Genomic DNA, 21,251 nt, shown 5'->3' on the forward strand with positions numbered 1-21,251 from the left:
AGCTGGGAGGTCAGGGAGATCAGTTGGATAAGTGCCCAAGATCCACCAGGTGGTGGAATTTGAACTTAACATAGACAGCTACTGGGAGTTCCTGGAGATTCTAGAGCAAGGGAGGGGCCTAAGGCAAGCAGTTCTTTAGGCAGATCCGTTTGGTCTGAGTGTATGAGTGGAGTAGATGGAAGGAGACCCAGTGGGGCAGCTGGAACCCAGGAGGTGAAGCCCAGAGCCACCCCGAGGGAATAAAACGACAGAGTTTAGGGTAACACAGTAGTTGTAGCGTCCCCGAGATGTGGAGCCTGTTCTTACCGTAAAGACTGTTAAAAGATATGAAGTGATTGCGGTAGGAAATAAGGCAAGAAGATGAGCTCACCTTGGACATTCTGAAGTTGGGATTATCTTGAAAAACCCAGGTGGAAAAAAGAGGACCTGGAGAGTCATTTTGCTACACACACACACACCCCACCAGCAGGAGGGACCTCTACAGGCCTTAGTGGCCAAAGGGGCCCGTGAGGCTGGCAACCCAGATACAAAGCTGTGGCAGAAAGTGGCATGTGATGAATGAAAAGCACACACCCACCCCTACCCCCAGGAAGGCCTGCTTGCGTCCATTGGTGGGGGGAGGGAGGGTAACAGAAACACTGACCAGAGACTAATTAAATTCATTAGTGGGTTTTTTTAGAGGCTGGGGAAATCTGTGACTCGGCACCAACAGGATATTAAGTCAGATAACTTTTGTTGAAGGGACAGTGTTCTCTGTCAAGGCCCCTGCCAGCCCGTGTCCTAGAAACTGATGCAGAGGCTCCTTGCTCAGATCTGGGACTCCCCCAGGCGGCAGGGGCGGGGCTGGGTTCACTGCCTGCTGGGGTGCCCCTTCCAAATGCCCCCCCAGCCCCCACCACTGGCCACTTCCCAGGCCAGCAAAAGCAAAGGGCAGTCCGGTGTTGCCTTCATGGAGGGGAGGGTGCAGGGCGGAAGTGGAAAGACAGCCTATCAGGGAGGGCACCTTCAGCTCTGATGTCACCGCAGACTCCTGGGGTTCCTCCTTCCCCCTCACCCACACTACTCAAAGCCTCTTCCTGACTCAAGAGTCCCAGGATGTCAAAGTTAAAAGGGACCTGAAAGATCATGGCATCTCTCCGTCCCATCATCCAGCTGCAGACACCAGGTTCCTAAGGGAGGAAAAATGACTTGCCCAAGGTCACACAGCCCGTGGCTATGACTCCCAGGCGACCTTTCTTCTTCCCCTCCTCATTGTCTCTGGGCAGCCTCAATACAGCCAACCCTTTCCTCTGGTGAGAACAGACAGCAGCCAAAGACCCAGGGCTGGCAAATAACAATGAGGCCACACACGTGCAGAACACATTTAACTTCTGCAGCAGCTTCCCCACCTCCGTGCCTTTGTTCACACCATGCCCTAGGCCTGCTGTGCCCTTCCCCAATTTCTGCAGCTCCAATTCCCACACAGTGGTCAAGATCTGAAGCGAATGTCACCTCCTTTTCACAGCCTTACCTGCTTCCTCCCCACCAAGTATATTCTCTCCCCCTCCTCCTGACACCTTAGATTGACTTCTTAGACTAAAGTACGGGTTGGCAAACTAGGGCCTGCATGCCAAAGCCAGCTCACCATCTGTTTGGATGGCCCACGAGCCAAGAATGGCTTTTACATTTTTTAATGATTAGGAAAAAAATAAGCAGACGAATAATATTTCATGCCACATGAGAATTATTCGAAGTTCAGATTTCAGTGTCCACAAATAAAGTTTTATTGGAATGTGGCTACGCTCATTCGTTTTCATATTGTCTGTGGCTGCTTTTGCATTAGAAGTTGAGCTACTGTGACAGGGTCCATATGGGCCACAAAGCCTAAAATATTTACAATCTCTTTGCAGGAAAAGTTTACTGGCTCCTGGGCTAAAGGCTTCACTCCCCTTCAGTATGAACAGATTAAGTTCATTTCTGAGAAAGAAAATCCTGGCCCTGGCTCTGCCCATGGTGTGACCTTGAGCAAGTCACTTCTGCTTCGTGGGCCTCAGTTTCCTCCGCTACACAGTGAGGGAGTTGGACTGGATGGTCTAAGGTCCTTTCTAGCCCTATGATTCAGGGTCAGCAATCTGTTGCATTTCCAACTCACACAGTTTTGAGCAGACACGGTCCTGATCATCTTCTGTAAGAATAAGAACTTACGGAAGGCTCCCCTGCCCAGCTGTGGTTTTCCGCTGCCACTGTGGGCCCCCCTCACCCCATACTCACCTGCCCTGCCCCACCCTTCCCTTCTAGCTGACCTGTCTGCCCTTCTCTCTGAAGTCCTCTCCTGTCAAAAGAGAGATGGCTTCCTCTGAGAGCCCCCCCGCCGCCCCGCCCCTCCGACCCGGTGGGCCAGGAGCATCCATTTTTTTTGTGGGGGTGGAGCCAGGGCAAGAAGGGTGCTCAGCTCTCCCCAGCCTCCCAGGGCCCCGGCAGACAGGCAGTCAAGTAGGGGATAGGGCCAGCTCTCACCGCACCCCTGCTCTGCCAGAGGAAACAGCCCCTCTCTGCCACTTCCTGTCCCAGGGGTTTCAGCAGTTTCCCCTTCAGGGCCTGCAGGCCCTCCCGCCCCGCCCCTGCCCCACACAGGTCAGAGAGCGCAGGGCGGGGAGGATCCCTCACAGGAAGGCTGAGGAGACAGCTGTGTACGCGAGGGGACGCCCCAACAGCTCCGCTGCCAGCCTGCTTGGGCTGGGGGGGGCGTGGGGGCTGGGAGGGAGCTGGGGCTGTCTCGGCCAAAGCCTCTCTTGTTAGCGGATGAGGAGAAGTGGGTTTATCACCTTCCCTAGCTATCACCTTGAGGGGGCGGGTGCAGAATGAGCCTGGCCTTCGGGGACTGGATGAAAGACTGGATCAGCCCCGGGTGGCTTAGGATGGACGGATGGGCTGAAGCAAGAGCCTGGGGAAAGCAGGCCGACAGTAAGGGTTAACTGGGAGGGGCAGGTGACACTGAGATCAATGCCACTTGACAATTTTGCATAGTTTTGTCCCCGGCACCAATGGAGAGAGACAACAATGGAGAACAAAGTATTATAGTACATGTGGGTCAAGGGTAGCGATGGAAAAGGAAGCCATCACATTCCATCGCTGCTCCTGATTCGGTGTGGTGACTTGCACTTGTAAATACCTCCCAGTTGCCCTTGCAAGGTGGAGCTCCTAGCACTGGGACTATGTGCCCATGAGGGATCCTGCAGGCATGTGACCAGCTCTGCCAGGCCTTCCCAAGGCGATGGGTCAGAGGAGCAGTAGAAGCCCGAGGCCCTGGACCTCTGCCTAGCTGCCGGTCCTCCTGAGGACAGGTTACAAGTACATGATAATGGTTCTAGAAGCCCTGATGCCTGGGATGGGGGCCTCGTACCGGATAGACACAGTCTCTTTGGTCCCCCTGTGGTTATATTGTTCCATGAGGTCCAAGCAGCAGTAGGAGAAGTTGAGGGGACCCCTAGACATGATGGTACTGGGTGAGCCAACAAAAAATGGACGGGAAGATGGTTTTGATACCTCTCTCAGTTCTGAGAGGTCATCCTCTTGCGACTTAGGCTGAGAGCCCTGCCCAGCCAGGCCTCCTGTCAGGAGAACAGAGTCTCTCTTTTCCCTGTCCCCTCTCCCTCCATACCCCCCCACCAGAGCAAACAGGACCCAGTGCCCCAGTGACAGGGCCCCACACAAACCTGCTTCTCCACCCCTGCAATTTGGAGTAAATCCTGCTTCACAGCTGGTATGGGGGACGCCAAGGAAGCCTTGGAGACAACATCTGGATGTGCACCTGGGCTTCTGCCAGGCCCTCCCTACATCTGCAGTGCAAACCCAGGGCCAGGGTTTGGTTACAAGCCTGACTCAAAGCTGGTGGCACGTGTTTGGAAAGTGCATCTAGCCCGGGTGGAGGGGTGCAAGCACTTGAGATCAGTGCCAGCTCAGGGCAAGTGCTTGTGGGGTTGGCACCGATCTGAGCTAGTGGTGGGCCTGGGACGGCGGGTGCACACTATGGCCTTGCCATGGGCCCACTGGGGGAGGAGCAGAGGGGTGTGGGTATTGTGTAAATGTGGGTAAGATTTTCTTTTGTGCCCTCTGATAGCACTTCAAGTTGTTCCCTCTGCACCTGGGGAAAAGGGCCAAACGGTAAAAATTACAGGGTGACAGCGTGGCACAGAGGGAAGGTGGCAGGGATTTACACTTGTTGGGTATGAGCTGTGGGGTTAGCTCCTTTAATTCTTACAAAGTAGCTCGTCAGAGCTGGGGTTCGAACCTAGGTTTAGTTCCAACTACTACGCTCTCTGAACTTCGTTTTCAGTGAAATCTCTTTTGGTAATAATCCTGTTTTAATAGTTCCGTTTTAAAAACAGCAGAAGCGAGGCTCAGAAAAGATTAGGTAACGTGACCAAGGTCACATGGCCCGTCAAGAATGGAGGCAGACCTTTTCTCGGGCGGTGGGTGAGATGGCGGACATTTGGACGGAGGGTGCCTACCGAAAGCAGCTGACCGTCTTCCAACATAAGCAGAGGGTCCTGCTTCAAGAAACTGACAAGAACAGACTCCCGCGACATTACAAAAACATTGGTCTGGGCTACAAGATGCCCAAGGAGGCCACTAAGGGCACCTATGCTGACAAGAAATGGCCCTATACTGCTAATGTCTCCATCCGAGGGCAGATTCTGTCTGGCACGGTGACCACAATGAAGATGCAGAGACCACTGTCATCCACCGTGACTACTCCCCTTACACCCGAAAGTACATCCAAGAGATGCCACAAGAACAGTTCTGCACACCGGTCTCCTGCTTCAGGGACCTCCAGATTGGTGACACTGTCAGGGCAGGTGAGTGCCAGGCCTTCTGAAAGACTGTGCTCTTCAACGTGCTTAAGGTCAGCAAGGCCGCCAGCACCAAGAAGCAACTCCTCAACTTCTAAGACTAGACATCCGCCCACACCAGAAAAATAAAGCCATTTTCCCAGTCAAAAAAAAGGAGGCAGAACTCAAACCCAGACTGTGTGCCTTCGATCTCAAAGTCTGTGCCTTTCCCACTGTCCCATGCTGGTGCCCATTTGCTCAGATCCCGAGCTCAGGGCTTGCTCACAGCACACAACTCTGAAGGCTCAGGACCTCTGTGATGCTCCTTCAACAAAAGCTTCCCAGGTCTGTGACCCACCCCTTCAGGGCTTCAATCCCAACCAAAGCTCCTAATTCACTAATAAGTGAATCCTAACTTCCTGGGCCAAGTCTGCGCCAAAATGGTGACAAGTTGAACTCCTGTGGCCAGCTATGGAGGAAGGGGAAGTGGAATAGAAGGCTTCCAGCTCTGTTGATGAAGGACGCTGACTCTATTCCTATACCTCAAGGGGCCTACTGTTTCCAGAGAGTTCCTGGATCCAGACCTGGAGTGGCCATGTCATGGCCCTGCCCCATAAATATACACTTGCTCTTGGCTTACACATAATATAAGTCTGGGTTCTTATCTCAGGGTATTGATGCACATGTTTATTCAAATATTTATGGAAAGTCAGCCCTGAGCACCTCATAGATGGAAGGCCCATGGCCAGGGGCTTATCACCAGGCCCACCCTATTCTCCTCGAGGTAGGTTCTCTTCCTATCTAAGTTCCTGGTAAGCTGGGTTAGTCCATCTACCTAATCAATATTGCTGGGTTTTTTTCTCCCGAAAATACATCTGTAGCAAATATCTCTTCATAACCGAGGCCCAGATGTTGGCAGAAAATGGGTATAGAGTCTCTTTATGGGGTGATGACAATACTCTATAGGATTGTGGTGATGAAACTACAATTCTGTGAATATATGAAGCCACTGAATTGTGTACTTTGAGTGTATAATTGAATTGTATGGCAATGAACTAAATCGAATTAAACTGTTGCTCATTATTATTTTTATTTTTTTATTTTGAGAGGGGGGCAGGGGCAGAGGCAGAGGGGGAGAGAGAGAATCCTTAAGCAGGCTCCACACCCAGCGCAGAGCCCGACATGGGGCTCCATCTCACAACCCTGAGATCATGACCTGAGCCGAAATCAAGAGTTGGACGCTTCACCGACTGAACCACCCAGGTGCCCCTAATTAAACTGTTTCTTAAAACAAACAAACAGACAAAATGAGGCCCAGAGAGGGGCAGCAGCTCACTCAAGGCCATGTGCAAGTTGACACAGCAGTTCAGGCCAGACTCCAGACTTCTGATTTTGAGGCACTTTCCTCCTATCAGCCTCCCCACAACCCTAAGCAAGGATAAATGCTGAGGTTGGGCGAGTGTGCAAAGCAGGGCCAACCAGCCATGCATGAGGGCTGGTGGCGGGACCTAAAGCAACAGGGTAGGTAGGCAGTGGAAAATGCTGTAGACCAGGGGCTTTAATTTAGGTCTGCCATGAGCGTCACCAAGTGCCCCTCTCTGGATCCCAGTGTCCCCGTCTGTAAAGTTAAGCGAATGAGTCTGGCGCTCCCTTGCTAAAGGCCCCACGCACGAGCTCTGACCCTCTAAGGTTCTAATTAGAAAGCACTACGAGATGAAACAGAACGGCGCGTCAAATGTGTGCTTCTTCTCAGACGGCTGCAGGAGGTCCTGGACACAATTAGGCGTTCCAATCGATGCTCCTCACTGATAACGGTGACCAGGACTTCCCTGTGAGAGTCAGATTCTCTCAGACAAGTCCACTGCTGAGTTTCTCCATGGGGGGGGGGGGGTAGCTTGGTCCCGATTCCCCCCCACCAGCAGTGTTAGGTGGTAGGATAACCCATAACAGAGACCCATTAATCATGTTCTTTGGAGATGTGGGGAACCAGGTTCTCGGCCTGGTGCCCAGGCAGCCCCACCTTGTGCTGAGCTTGCCTCCTTGGTGGAGGGAGTGACCGCTGATGGCCAATGGTCTAGCCCCCGCTGGACAGGATGTTTCCACATCAAGCCCCACTTCCTGCCGCTAGCCCTGGGCTCCGGTTCCCCCCTTCTCCTGCCATCTGGTCGCCTGCCCTCTGCCCCCTCCCCTTGCTGGGTGTTTACAGGCTGTCTTATCAGCTTGGGGAATCTGGGCCTCACCCAGCCGGCTGCCCCGCCCCGCCCAGCCCAGACAGCCTGCCCAGGGCCCTACCTGCTGTGGTTTCGTCACTCCAGGCACTGGAGTCTGGAACCCCCCATTGCACCCCTGGCCGGCAGGGCGGTGTGGATGAAGGCTTGCTGCCTGCCAGAGTGAAACCTGAATATTCATAGTGCTTTATCCACTTTGCCCAAGCTGGGGGAGGGCAGGCATTCTTTGTACATTGTCATCATCTCTATCTGCAGGCTATGGGGACAGGAATGAGGTGCTTGGGTCACTGAGGAGGATAACTTTGGCCTGGAGGCCTTGACGGCTCTTCTGTTCTCAGCCACCAAGAGATGAGCAGGGGCAATGCTAGGCTCTGAGAGCACAGGCAGGTTTTCTTTTTTCTAACTGGGAGTACTGTAAACACTCCAAGCTAAAGGTGAGACCAAATGAGGGGCCACAGGCTGAGCATGGTGGAGGAGGGAAGGCTAGGGAATCTGTGACCACAGCCTCAGCTAATCCATGCCTACTTCGGAGTCTCATGAGCCCCACACTGTCTCCATCCCACCCTGGGATCTGCTCACCCACCAAAGGCTGGGATAAGGCCAGAGCTAACCACTGAGCAAGTCCAACGACTTTCCCTGGGGACACAAAGGCTTAGATTTTTCCATCAAGTAAATTTGAACGAAGGAGCGGGACAGGGATGGGGACAGCAGGCAAATGAACACGCTGCAGGTGACGGACTTGCCTTCCAGCACTTCGGGCGAAGATCCCGAAACTGTAAGTTCTGACCTGTCCAGAAGCAGGTCTCACAGGGACAGGGCCTGCTTGCTAAAGCTGACCCAGCCACACAGCAGGAATCAAAGCCACAGTCCCAACCCAGTGCATCTTTCAGGAGCTTCCATGTTGTTTGCTGATAAATCAATGAAAATATATTTAGGCGGTAGACTGCAACATTCACACTTATGATAAAATGCCATACTTCAAAGAAATTTACGAGACTGTGTCCTTCTAGGCCTCTAGGATATAAATCAATAGTCTGGGGCACTTGGGTGGGCAAGTTTGGAAAACCTCTGCTAAGGCAATTTTGCCCTTAATGGGCTATGTAACCACAGGCATGCCCAGTCACATGGCTCTCACAGCCTTGGGCCTCCTGTCCCCTTCTCCACTACAGACCTCATGCTACCCAGAGCTCTTCTGACTGACCCTAGTAGCAGCCAGGACACCACAGGCCACCATCCCATCTCCCCAGGAATGACTTCCCCACCACTCTGAAAAATCACAAACCATTTAGTGTTAATGTGTTAGTGGGTGATATTAGGTTAATGTGTCACTTCTATCCTAACACATTTTCATTGAGAAAGGCCATCTGGAGCTACCCTGCCTTAGTCTAGAGAGTGGCTCCGGGGCAACAGTGGGGCAGACCAGTAGGTAGGTGAGCCAGGTGGGTATTTCTCAGTGGTTCTGCCTCCCCTCACACCGTTCGCCATGGGGCGATCTGGCCCGCACCACCTACTCCCCCTGCCCGTAGGCCGTTAGGAAGCTGTATGGCGTGGACGTGAAAGCCTTGGAAAAGCTAACAACTAGGCGCGGCGCAGCAGAAAGTCCACCGACTGGGTGTGAGGAAGATGGAGTTGCCGTCGTGGCCATGCCTCTGCCTAGCCCCTCCCTCAGCCTTTGAGCTGGCGCCAACTCCTACCCCAGGGCACACATTCAGATCTACGGCTGTGGCCACACCAGCTGTACTCGGCAAAGCTTTCCAGTCCAAACTCATCTGCTTGGTTTCCAAAGGTCCTTCACAGGCTGACCCCACCCTACCTACTCCGCCTTGTTTCCCAGGATTTCCCAACTCAAGCCTGGGCTTGAAGCCCAGTGGTCTCCTCATGGTCCCCTGAGGGAACATTCCAGCCTCATTCAGGAGTTTCTCAGGCCAGCCATGCCCTCGCTGCTCTGTTTGGGTTAATCAAATAATGCCCATCCAGCGAGGTCCCAACCAAGGTCCCCAGACCCCTTGAACTGGTTACACCCTGGTAAGTAGAGTGCACACCTATGGAGCCCCCTTTTCTAAGTGCTGAGAGCCCAAATTCGACCACAAGATCTCTTAATGCCACACAGGCTTGAACTGCTCTTTAATTATTTCATGTGTGTATCTTGTCTGCCCAACAGGCAGTCAAATCCATGCGACCAAGGCACCTCATTCCTGTCCCCATAGCCTGCAGATAGAGATGATGACAATGTACAAAGAATGCCTGCCCTCCCAGGTGCTGACAGATCTTTAAGGCTACAGTCTAAGGGTGGGGATAGGGATGGAGTTGGGGGACAAAGGTCCCCAGCCTCAAACACTACTTGACCTCTCTTGCTCCCTGTCTCTGTTTGGGGAAACATATACCAGCTAGAGTCATTTATTCCAAGCTGCATCGAGAAGGTGGTTGATGATCAATCAGGTCATCTCTCTTTGTACAAAACCACAGTGTTTCCACCCTGGGAATATTAGGTGCTGATCTGATCACTGGAGTCTCGGGAAAGATTTCATGATTCTGGATCAGGTCTAAGACCTAAAATGATTCAGAAGAATAGGGTGTGTGGAGTGCCTGGGTGGCTCAGTTGGTTAGGAGTCTGACTCTTGATTTAGGCTAGGGTCATGATCTCAGGGTCTTGCGATCAAGCCCCGGGACTGGCTCTATGCTCAGCAGCGAGTCCTGCTTGGGATTCTCAATTCCTCTCCCTCTCCCACACCCCCGCCCCCGGCTTGTGTGCTCACACACTCACTCTCTGGAAAAAAAAAAAAAAATCTTTAAAGAAAAAAGAATGGGGGTGTGATGGTAACTATATGAAGAAAAGCTCTTTATTTTTTTTAAAGATTTTATTTATTTATTTGAGAGAGAGGGGGAGAGCACCAGCGGGGGGAGAGGCAGAGAGACAAGCAGACTCCCTGCTGAGCACAGAGCCCGGCGCGGGGCTTGATCCCAACACCCCGAGATCATGACCCGAGCTGAAGTCAGATGCTTAACCGAATGAGCCATCCAGATGCCCCGAAGACAAGCTTTTTAAAAAAGAGGTGTTATGTTGTTTAGACAGAAAAGGTTGGAAAGGGATATAACTGGCATCTATAAAAATGATGTACAGAGCAGATAATCATGGACCCAGTCACCAAACATGGCTCATAAATGAAGGGCAAATAATAAATAGTCTTATTTTGCAAATACATAAGTTTGTAAACTTATGGAACTCTTTAGCTGAAGAATATCAATGAAAAGATAAAGCATCTGCTAAAGTGACAGTTACATCAGGGTCACCCATGATTATAAAAAAAGATCACAAAAGCACAGCCAAACATATCTGTTATAACAATTATTGTAAATAGGATAAATTCGAGTATTAAAAGAAAAGGATATTATTCTAAAACTCATATGAAATTGCAAAGGAATTAAAATAGGCAAAAATAACTTTGAAAAAAAGAAAGTTGGAGGGCTAGCACCACCTGTTTTCAAAAATGATTATAAAGTGGGGCACCTGGGTGGCTCAGTCGTTAAGCGTCTGCCCTCGGCTCAGGTCATGATCCCAGGGTCCTGGGATCGAGCCCCGTGTCGGGCTCCCTGCTCAGCAGGGAGTCTGCTTCTCCCTCTCCCCCTCCCCCTGCTTGTGTTCCCTCTCTCACTGTGTCTCTCTCTGCCAAATAAATAAATAAACTCTTAAGAAAAAAAATGATTATAAAGTTACAGTAATCAAAAAAATTGGCATTGGTGGAAAGATAAACAGATCAATCAGCAGAACAGAATATAGAAGGGTGCCTGGGTGGCTCAGTCCCTTAAATGTCTGCCTTCGGCTCAGGTCATGATCCCAGGGTCCTGGGATAGAGCCCTACCTTGGGCTCTCCTGCTTCTCCCTCGCCTCTCCCTTTGCCCCTCCCCCCCATTCATGCACGTGTGCGCTCACTCGCTCTCTTTCAACTAAATAAATAAATAAAATCTTAAAAAAAAGAGAGAGAACAGGGGCGCCTGGGTAGCTCAGTCGGTTAAGCGTCTGCCTTCTGCTCAGGACATGATCCCACCTGGGATCAAGCCCCACATCGGCCTTCCTGCTCAGCAGGGAGCTTGCTTCTCCCTCTCCCTCTGCTCCTGCTCATGTACTCTCTCTCGCTCGCTCTCTCTCTCTCTCAAATAAATAAATAAAATCTTAAAACAGAATATAGAGTCCAGAAATAAGCCCACATATATAAGGACAACTGCAGGAGCCTAACAATAGCTTTTCCATCCAACGGTACTAGAATAAATGGATATCCATATGTAAAAAGAAAAAAATGAATGTGAATTCACACCTCTCGTTATATAGAAAAATTAACTCAAAATGGATCAAAGACCAAAATGTAAAGCCTAAAACTATAAAACTTATAAAAGAAAACATAAGACAAGTTATTTGTGACCCTGGGCTAGGCTCTTCACCTAGCCCAAAAGTATGATCCCTAACAGTATGTATCTTTTACCATACCAAAAGTATGATCCATAAAAGTAAAAAGTATGATCCATAAAAGTAAAAATTGATTAGCTGGGCTTCATTGATATTAAAATCTTCTGCTCCTCAAAAGACACTATGAAGAGAATGAAAAGGCAAGCCACAGACTCAGAGAAAACCTTTACAAAGCACGTATCATCTGATAAAGGTCTTGTATCCAGAATATATAAAGAACCCTCAAAACTCAACAAGAAAAACAAACAAATCAATTTAAAAATGGGCAAATTATTTAAACAGATACCTCACCAAAGAAGATATATTGGTGACAAGTAAGTACATCATTAGGGAAGGACAAATTAAAACCACAATGAGATACCACTGCACATCAATTACAAGGGCTAAAATTAGAAAGACTCACCAAGTATTGGTGAGGACGCGGAGTAACTGGAACTCACACACTACTGGTGGGAATGTAAAATAGTACAACCACTTTGGAAAAACAGTTTGACAGTTTCTTAAAAAGTTGAACCTACAACTATTGTATGATTCAGCTATTCCCACTCCTAGGTATTTAACCAAGAGAGAAGGACATATATAGCTATGGAAAGATTTGTACACAGATGTTCATAGCAGCTTTGTTTGTAATAGCCAAACATGGGGTGGGGGGAAGCCACCAAATGTCCATCAACTGATGAATAAATAATGTGTGGTATCTCCATACAATGGAATGCTACCTAGCAATAAAAAGGAATGAAATATGGATGTATATAACAACATGGACGGATCTTAAATATGTCGAATGAAAGAAGCCATACAAAAAGAGAGTACATGGTATATGATTCCATTATATAAAACTCTAGAAAATGCAAACTATTACAATGAGTAGTAAATAAGCCCTAGAGCTCTAATAAACGGAATAGTAAATATAGCTAACAATATTGTATTATAATCATCAAACTTGCTATAGAGTCTCTTAATCCCAGTCTTGAATTGCTCTTTAATCACTAGAAAGAAAGGATAATTAGGTACCGTGATAGAGGTGCTAATTATCATTACAATGGTAACCACATTACAATATGCAAATAGCCCACTATGGGGCTAAGTGCATGTGTATTACTACATACAGCTCTAGAATTGGGTTTAGATCCTTCAGAGCAGGAGGCTGGGCCTGCTGTGGTGGTTTTTGTTTTGTTTTGTTTTGTTCTGTTTTTCATCAGTGTGGAACCAAGAAAGTGGTCAGCTAATGTAATGAGATAGGTGTTTTCTGTGCATGGATTCTCACAGAACCAGTAAAGCTGAACTAGCTTCTTTTATCCTCTGGGGGCATTATGGGAAAAAGACAAATTATCTCCTAAATCTATGTTTAAGTACCTCCTTGCTATCAGGTCATCGGGAATTTGGGGAGGTTAAGACTAATTGCCCACTCTCCCATCCCCCAAGGCCTAGCAGTTCTAACCTGAGGGGAGGAGACCAAGGGACTGAGTGAAGTGGCTCAGGGGTGGTCCATGGGTGGTCCAGTTTTTCCTGGGCAAACACAAGCCATCTGATAGCAGATGGAACCTCCAAAGTACTTTCAGGGAGGCCTCGAATGGGGATGGCGCACAGCCCCCGGGAACTCGTCTGGGCAAACGCAGTGCCCCAGCTCCAACCCAATGCCTCTGGGCATTGGCCCAGAATGGACGCATCATCTAATTCTAGTAAAAGGACAGAGAAAGTGAGAAGTGGCTGGTCAGTTGGCTCCTAGAATTCTACACTCAGCAGAGTAATAACAGACCAATGGTTGCTAAATTCTTGCCAGGGGTACAACATGAGGCCTTCTCTCAAAGGAACCAACTTCTTATTCCTGCAGCAAATGATACTCAAGATGAGAGTGGTGGGGTGCCTGGGTGGCTCAGTTGGTTAAGCGTCTGCCTTCGGCTCAGGTCATGATCCCAGGGTCCTGGGATCGAGTCTCACATCGGGCTCCCTGCTCAGCGGGAGTCTGCTTCTCTCTCTCCTCCCTGCTCATGCTCTCTTCTCACTATCTCTGTCTGTCTCTCTCTCAAATAAATAAATAAAATCTAAAAAAAAAAAAAAAAAAGATGAGAGTGGCGAAGAGATAAAGATGGCAATGTTAATAAAAACATTAAGGACTTGAGTTTTGCTCTTCACAGCACCACTTTCTAAGCCTGCCACTTGGAAAGACTATTCCACACACACTTCTTCCGGGTCCCCTCCTTCTCCTGTGTGGGGGCAGACTTAACAAAGCGTTAGCAGGAAGATAAGGAAAATCTCCCTCTCAGTTTCAGGAATGGGTACGGCAGGCCGTGCCAACGCTGCCAGAGAAGCAGTTGATCCCTGGAGTTGGCAAAGCCAAGGGTGTATGAAGGGAAGTGACAGCAAGAACAGCCACGGGCATCACAACAGCTAGCCCCGTGGGGCGGTAACTGTGCGCCCGGCACCATGCGGAGTGCCCTACGTGCAGTCTCTCGTTTAATCCTCCTTGCGACCCTGTGAGGTGGGCACGGGAACCCAGCGCGGTTAAGTGACTAGCCCATACTCACACAGTCAGTAAGCAGTAGGTCTGCAGTGAGAACACAGCCTGTACTCCGCCCCCCCGCACCCTTCTAGACAACGCACTTCTCTGGAAGGATATTAGGTTAGACTGGAAGAGGAAAGGAAGCTTGAGGAAGGGCAGATGGACTGAGAAGCAGGGAGTACCAGCAGTGGGACAATAAAATGGTCCCTCAGGAAGGTGGGAACCTAAGGCCAAGCTTGCTCAACCTGGGCAAGCTGCTTAACCTCTTTCTTCCTCTTGGTTTAAGAAATGTTCCAGCACTTTCCCTTGCAGAACCTCCTGCATGAGACACCTTTCTCTGAGCCTCCTTCTCCTCCTATAGAAGGCTGGGGTCTCTGCCAAAAAATTCACCTTAGGACGTGATTCCCCAGCCAAGAAGCCAGGGCACTCTGGTGTGTCCCTGTGGTGTTGCAACGTGCTGGGGAGGGGGCAGGGAAAGAGGGCAGTGAGAGAGGAAAACTGATGCGGGGGAGGGGAGGATATGTGTGTGTTTGGGTGTTTTGCTCCAGTTAAACGCAACAAGAGCCCAGTTCCCCTCTCCACTCAGCCATGGGAGACACAGAAGCAGCAGAACAAATACATGGCTAGTCCTTGCCCTTGCCTGGGTGGTCTGGACAGAAACAGTGGGACTGTCGAGACTCTTGGGTTCCCACTGAAGAAATGAAAATCTCTGTCCTTCACCTGAACCTCCTGGCTTTCAGAGGAATCCCAGACCCCTGGGGAAAGGTGGGATCCAACCACCCATGCCCGCTGTGAACACCACTGGTGTGTCGGTTTTCCTGTCCCTTTGGTGCCCTCTACCTCTCTTCCCCTCTCTCTACCCGCCTCCCCCAGGGCCTGTGTGTGTGTGTGTGTGTGTTGGTGGGGGTGGGGAGCTCAAAATGAAATCCCCTCAGCTTGGGTGGCAGGGAAGCCTGCCTACCCTTTGTGTCTTATCAATACACGCTGGGCTCCCTGGGCTCCTGGTCCAGGCCGGCCACTTTCTATCTCCTGGAGTGGAGATTGGGGGGTTTGCTCTGAGCCACCCACACTGGCTGACCTGGTCTTTTATGTGACATGCATTTGCCAAACAATTATCCAGGCTTCGAAGGTCAGTCTGTGGCCAGGGAAGACAGAGAAAGGCGTCTTTTCTCCCTTTTCGGCCCAGCCAAATCTCCCCCGCGCAGCCCCACCCCCCCTCCCTTCAAGGTCTAGCTCGAGCTCGGCCCTCACAAAGGCTTCCCCCCCTCCCTCCAGCTGCCGACCTCAGAGCCCTGGCCGCCTCTGGCCCCTGCTCCGAGGAGCACAATTAGCACCTGACCAGCCACTGACCTGGCTGCCTGTCCTCGCCTCTGATTGTTTCAGTGTCTTAGTCATCTTTCCCCCACCACCTCCTTCGCTCGTCTCCTCCACAGTGCCTAGCACAGGTTGGGCACACAGTAGGTGTTAATAAATGGCTGTTGAATTGAAACTCAGCAGCCCCTGTGAGGTCAGAACCCTCAACGAGCACCCCGACCAGCAGTTCCTTGGCAACCAGCACTGGGGCCCGAGCTAGAGGGCATTACTGGCGAGGCCACGATTACCGGCCATGTGAGGCTCAGCGGCCAGAGATTTGCAGGCAGGTTGGTGTTGATGAGAAAAGCCCCTGACCTCTAGGAAAGTGCCCATGGGATTCTGGGTACCTCGGATGAGTTTCCTTTCTCCCCTGCAGAACTAGTTTTCAGTCTGAGAACCACAAAGGGAATAAATTGGCAGTGAAGCCAGAAACCTCTTTGCAGCTTAGAAATCCTGGAGAGATAACCAAGCCGAGGCTGGGGTCAGGCCCAAGCTTGAGAAGAGAAGGCTGCCCTAAGCCCTTCCCAGCTCAGCAGGGAACCTCCGGGAGGTGGTGGGGGTGTGTCAGAGGGCTAGAGGGGTGTTTGGGGGGTGGCACTAAGTAATGCTGTCCTGCCCTGGGACCCAACCCAATCATGCCATTTGCAGCCCATGAAGGAAGCAGGTCTCTCCCTTTCCCCGTCATTCATCCAATTCCCAAAGCAGTTCAGAAGGTGCATCCAGACCAGAACCCCGCTGGGGTCCCCAGGCAAGGAGAAGTCTCCAAGTCTGGGATGCCTGGCTCCCCACACTAGCTCAAGTATTCCAGCCTGGCTTCGAATTATGGTTATTTATATAGATGACCTAGACGCTCTCCCTGGCTCCCTCCCACACCCTGAACCCCAACTCTGGCCTACAACAGAAGCTATACACAATCCTGAAAGGCATGTGGCATCTTCTTCACCTCCGTATTTTCTCACTGCCACTTCACTGATGCCTGCTATGGGGACTGGCTCTTGGCAAACGTTTGTTGAGTGGAATGAGTTTTAGGCCCTGTATTAAGATAATACCATAATGCTGGTTCGTGCTCACTATGTGCCATATACTCTTCTAATAAACAACTTATGTTTATTGATGTATTTGATCTTCGGAGCAACCTTATGAGGTAGGGCTCATTTGACAAATGGGGAAACTGAGGCATACAACTGCCTGGGATCACATAGCTAGTAAATAACAAAGCTGGGTTTTAGACCCAGACAGTCTGGATCTAGGGATGGAAGGTAAAATGAGAAAGTTGGGGGTGGGGGTGGGGGGCGCGGCAAGGCCCAAGGCCAAGCTTAGGAGCAGGGATTTCCCTGGGAAAGCAATCCCCTCAGCCTGCGCCTGGCTGGGCCTCTTCAGAGACAAAAGCCCTGAATTTTGCAGGCCAGGGGCATTTTGGATAGTCTATTAATCAGGCCTATGAATGACAGACCACAACACCCTCATTTTTAGATCCCAACATAGGACAGAGAAGACAGAAGCCACTGTACCACCACTTTGCACCAGTCAGGGGGAGAGCAGATTTCAGGCCCCCAGCTTGTCCAGGGGTGGGCGCCAGTTCCTGAGCAACGACGGAGCAAACAGTGCAGCAGTGGGAGGAATGCCAGACATAGCTGCAAACAAGCCACTCCTTCGGCTCACAGCTAGAGCCTGGGTGAGGGTGGCAACGTGGAGCCTGCTCAACAGCCCCCCCCCCCCCAACATCCCAGGCTTTGAACAGAACCCAGCCCCAGAAACAACCACATGCAAGGCATCCTCTTCCCCACACGGGCCAGGATAACAAGTCCTCCAAGATAGTTAAGTCTTTCACTTAACTCAAGACAGCTCCCCCGCTAGGCTGTTTCTGCTCTGGGTCCACTGAATCAATGGTTGAGAAAGTGCCTTCTAACCGGTAAAACCCTGTGTAACTAACTGCGAAGAGGGATTTGCATTCTTACCGGGCATACGTGTGCCCTAGGCATTTTTAGTGCCAAAGTGTCTGGTCTCCCCGCAAGGGGAGAGCTAGATCTGTTCCCTTCACCCCTCTCCAACCTGGCACTCAGGCCAGGGGTCAGCTTGCAGGGGGTGAGTCCCCGATGGGCGTGCCCACCAGCTGTTGGGGCCAAGCAGCGGTGGCTCAGGCCCTGGGGTGGTGACCTCACTTCCGCTCCTACCTCCCCACCTCCCTAGCACTCCTCCCATCTGAGGCCCCACCAGGCCAAAATCGAGAAGTCCAAGGTTAACTGTTCCTCCCCACTTTAAGAGCTAATTAAAATGATTAGCCACAATGAACTGTCAAACATTAACCAGAAGAAGCTGCAGGACCAGACAGGCCTCTATCTCGAGCATAGGGATGAGGGGCAGGAATCAAACTGCCATCAAATCCCACGGCGGGGGTGGGGGGGCAGCCAGGGAGAACCTGGCTGAGCGGAGGTACCAAGGGGTCAGGAGGTGACTCTGGTCAGGAAGGCCATGTCCCTACACACAGTCCTGAGGAGAGGGCAGCAGAGTCAGGGTGCGGTGGAGGGACGAGAAATTCGTAAAGCGGACACCGCCGCCGCAGTTCCCCAAAGCAAGGCGCTGGCGGCAGGGCACCCCGCGCTGTGCGGCCACTCAATCCCCTCGCCGGCAGCAGAGGAGGGAACCGAGTGGCGGGAGAAACCGGGAGAGCGGGAACGCGGGAGCGGGAAGGCTGGCGTCTTGCTCACACGGGAACTCTGGCCCCTGCCAAGAGGTCTCTATTTTGGCGATCCAATTATCCAAGTCATAGGGGTGGGTGGGTGGGTGGGTGTGTGCGCGCGCGCGTGCTTTACACTAGTGAGTGTGTGCTTTACACTAGTGAGTGTGTACTTTACACTAAGGCTCCTGGCCCCGGAGGCGCTAGGGGCCGCCCGATCAATCTGGCTGCCCCGCCACCGCACGGTCTGACCTCCCGCCCTCGAGCACCGAGCTTTTGGGGGCCTTCCGTCACGATCGGCCCCGTCACGGAACCCCCGCGGCCCGGGGCGCGGGAAAACTGGCTTCCCACCCTGGCTCGGGAATTCGATTCCGTTTCTAACCCCGGCTCAGAAGCGCGGGTTCCCCAACACACACGCGGTGGGGCGAGGCAAGGGCGGGACTCAACACGCCGCGGCTCTCCCACCATTCCCTGGGCCCCCAACCCCGACACGCCGGGGCCCCAGCGTCCCCGATCCCGCCCTCAGGCAAACTTCTCGAGGTCCCCGAAGGCTCGAAGAACCGGCGCCATCGACGTACCTGAGGCCGAGTGGGCTCGATCGCCGGGCTGGGGTCGGTCGCTGCGGTCTCCTCCCCGCTCCGGGGGCCCAGGCGAGGGTCCCCAGCTGCCTCCCGCCCTCCCCCCCCTCCCCACCGCCCAGCCCGCCTCCGCCCCTCAGAAGCCGGGCCGGGCCAGTGGCGCCGGGACCTCGGCGCCGGCGAAAGGAGAAGTGGAAGTTGAGCGTGGCGCCCGGTCGGTCCCCGCGGCCGCCGGGGCCACCGTCCCCCTCCCTCCTTCCCTCCCTCTTTCCTCTCTGCCCGCCTGCCCCCGCGGCCCCGCGCCCGTGACTCACCTCGGCGCCGGGGCAGGCTGGTCCGGGCGGGCGAGGCGCAGGGCTCTCCCACACGTCGCGCCGCCAATGGCAAGTTGGAGGGCGAGATGCAAATACCAGGTGAGACGGCGGCGCCCCGATAAAACGACTCCGGGGGGCGGGGTGGAGTGCGGGGGGGACCTGGGTGGCTGCCGGGGAGGGCCACGCCGAGGGAGGGGGCGGCGGGGGCGCCCGGGGAGGGGGCGCGAGCCGGCGGAGCCCTGCACTGAGACACCCGAGCGAAAGGGGAAATTGCACTAGAGACACACACGTCCCCGCAGGCGGCGGCTGGGGCGGGCGCGAAGGAGGCAGGGCGGGAGGGAGGGAAGAGCCGGAGGGAGGGACCGACGGGAGGGACCACGGGGCGGGCGGGCGGGGTGGGTGAGGGAGCGAGGGAGGGACGAGGCGTCTTGGTGGAAACAGCGCCCCTCCACCCCCGGCCCGCCGCGGTCGCCAGCACGGCAGGGGGAGCCGTGCCAGGGGCCCGCGCGGCCTCTCCTTCCCCTCGCGGCTCGCTCGCCCCCGGGGACCGCGAGAGCAGGGCCCCTGCAGAGCCCACGTCGCGCACCCCTTTCTTGGCCCGCGCCCCTCAGTCCGCTAGCACGCGGCGGGGCCGGGGCTCTCCGCTCCCCGTGGGGGCCCTTCCCGGCGGGAAGCCCCCACACAATGCCTCGGGGAGAACTCTATTCCCCGGGGACCCTGGATGGCTATGTCCACCCCCTTCGGCCTGCACACGCCACTGGCTTGACGCCTTTGGCCCACACCCTTGCACTCCAGATCATTGAGCGCCTGCTGTGTGCGGACCTGACGGGAGGACGAGGGCGGGAGGAGCGGGTGGTGAGGCCGGGAGATGCCCAGAGGATACAATTCAGGAGCTAGATGCCAAACACTGCGGAATCCTGGGCCAAATGCCTCATCGTGTGCTTGGGGGTGACTGGAGAGTTTGGGGGACTTCTTAGGGAAGTCGAGCCTAGGGCTTCTGGTGGGGGAGACCAGGCAGATATGAATTAGGGGAAGGGCTGGGGTGGGGGGGGAGCGGGACTGCCACAGCAGGTGCAGAGGCAGCCAGAGTTGGGGTGCTGGGAAAAAGCTCGTGCCCCCCTTCTCTCCAAAGCCAAGCTGCCCTGCTTGGGGCATCCATATGAACCCCAGTCTCCCATTCTATATCCCCCTTACCTTCTCTGACCTGCCTCGGCATCCATACAAGCCCCCACACTCCACCGGGTCCCACAGCTAGGAGGATCTATGAGGGAGATGGCTGGAAATAGTCACTTCTTATGGTTCTGCATGGTCTGGAGGAAGGGCCCATCCAAGCCTCAGCCCTGGCAGCTCCTCGGCAGAAAGCAGGAAAGCTGAAGGGGCCCCAGAGGAGGAAGGCTCTCTGAAGGGCAGGGGTGGCCAAAGGGCCTGAAGTTCAGGGACCTGCTCAACCACCAGCATCTGCCTGCTTCCCCAGCCTTGGGAAAGGATGGTCCCTGGCACAAGACTGGGGGACAGGAATGGTGGTGGATGATGACAGTGAAGGCAGCTGCAGATTATAGGTTTCTGGGGAAAAACCTAGGGGCTGGACTGGGGCACTGGCCCTTGAGATCTCTTGCCTACCTATAGCCAAGTCCCTGAAATAAGCCCCAAGAGAAGATTTCCATTTTTTTTTTTTCTTTTCTAAGTGGCCATGCTTTCCTCAGGGGATTCCTGATCCTGGAGCCACACCATTCTCTGCTGGTCTCTTGTCCATGAGGCTCCCCTCTTGAAATCGTGGTAGGTCCCAGCCATCCCTAAGCTCCCTTTATCTTGACCTTGAGACTCACTAATAGATACAAACACATATACTTTTCCAAAATCTTGCTAAGAGTTCAATGGTCCCTAACATCAGACAGACCTAGTTTCCTATTCCAGCTGCACCATTTACCAGCTGTGTGTCTTTGGGCAAGTCACTTAAACTCTCTGAGCTTCACTTACCTTATTTTTAAGTTGGGGATAATAAGAACCTACATTGAATGGCTATGGTGATTGGGCGCCTGGGTGGCTCAGTCATTTAAGCATGCGGCTCTTGATTTTGGTTCAGGTCCTGATCTCAGAGTCGTGAGATCGAGCCCTGCGTCCGCTCGGCTCCTCGCTGAGCATGAAGCCTGCTTAAGATTCTCTGCCCCTCCCCTGCTATCCCTCTCAAAACAAAAAAACAAACAGAAAGAAAGAAAGAAAGTAAGAAAGAAAGAAAGAAAGAAAGAAAGAAAGAAAGAAAGGAAAGAAAGAAAGAAAGAAAGAAAGAAAGAAAGAAAGAAAGAAAGAAAGAAAGAAAGAAAGAAA

At 52.7% G+C, this 21,251-nt stretch overlaps 1 protein-coding gene and 1 pseudogene across 4 annotated transcripts in view; one reads left to right on the forward strand and one right to left on the reverse strand.

The window, feature by feature from the left end:
- The window catches only part of ELF4 (E74 like ETS transcription factor 4), a 43,446-nt gene that overhangs the window by 16,034 nt on the left and 6,161 nt on the right, over nucleotides 1-21,251 (reverse strand). Inside the window, exon 1 of one of the 4 annotated variants that reach the window (XM_035008551.1) lies at nucleotides 18,927-19,169. The exons of 1 other annotated variant lie outside the window; for it this stretch is intronic. The gene's annotated coding sequence lies outside the window, so the exon portion shown is untranslated. Of the gene's footprint in view, nucleotides 1-18,612; nucleotides 18,690-18,926; nucleotides 19,170-21,251 lie in introns of those variants that run through there. 2 more of the 4 variants (XM_035008525.1, XM_035008534.1) reach the window with 2 other exon arrangements.
- On the forward strand, nucleotides 4,461-4,930 carry LOC118012962 (annotated as a pseudogene).

Source organism: Mirounga leonina, unplaced genomic scaffold, assembly GCF_011800145.1.
Source record: "Mirounga leonina isolate KUSES-001 unplaced genomic scaffold, KU_Mleo_1.0 Mir_101664, whole genome shotgun sequence".
Taxonomy (NCBI): Eukaryota; Metazoa; Chordata; class Mammalia; order Carnivora; family Phocidae; genus Mirounga; species Mirounga leonina.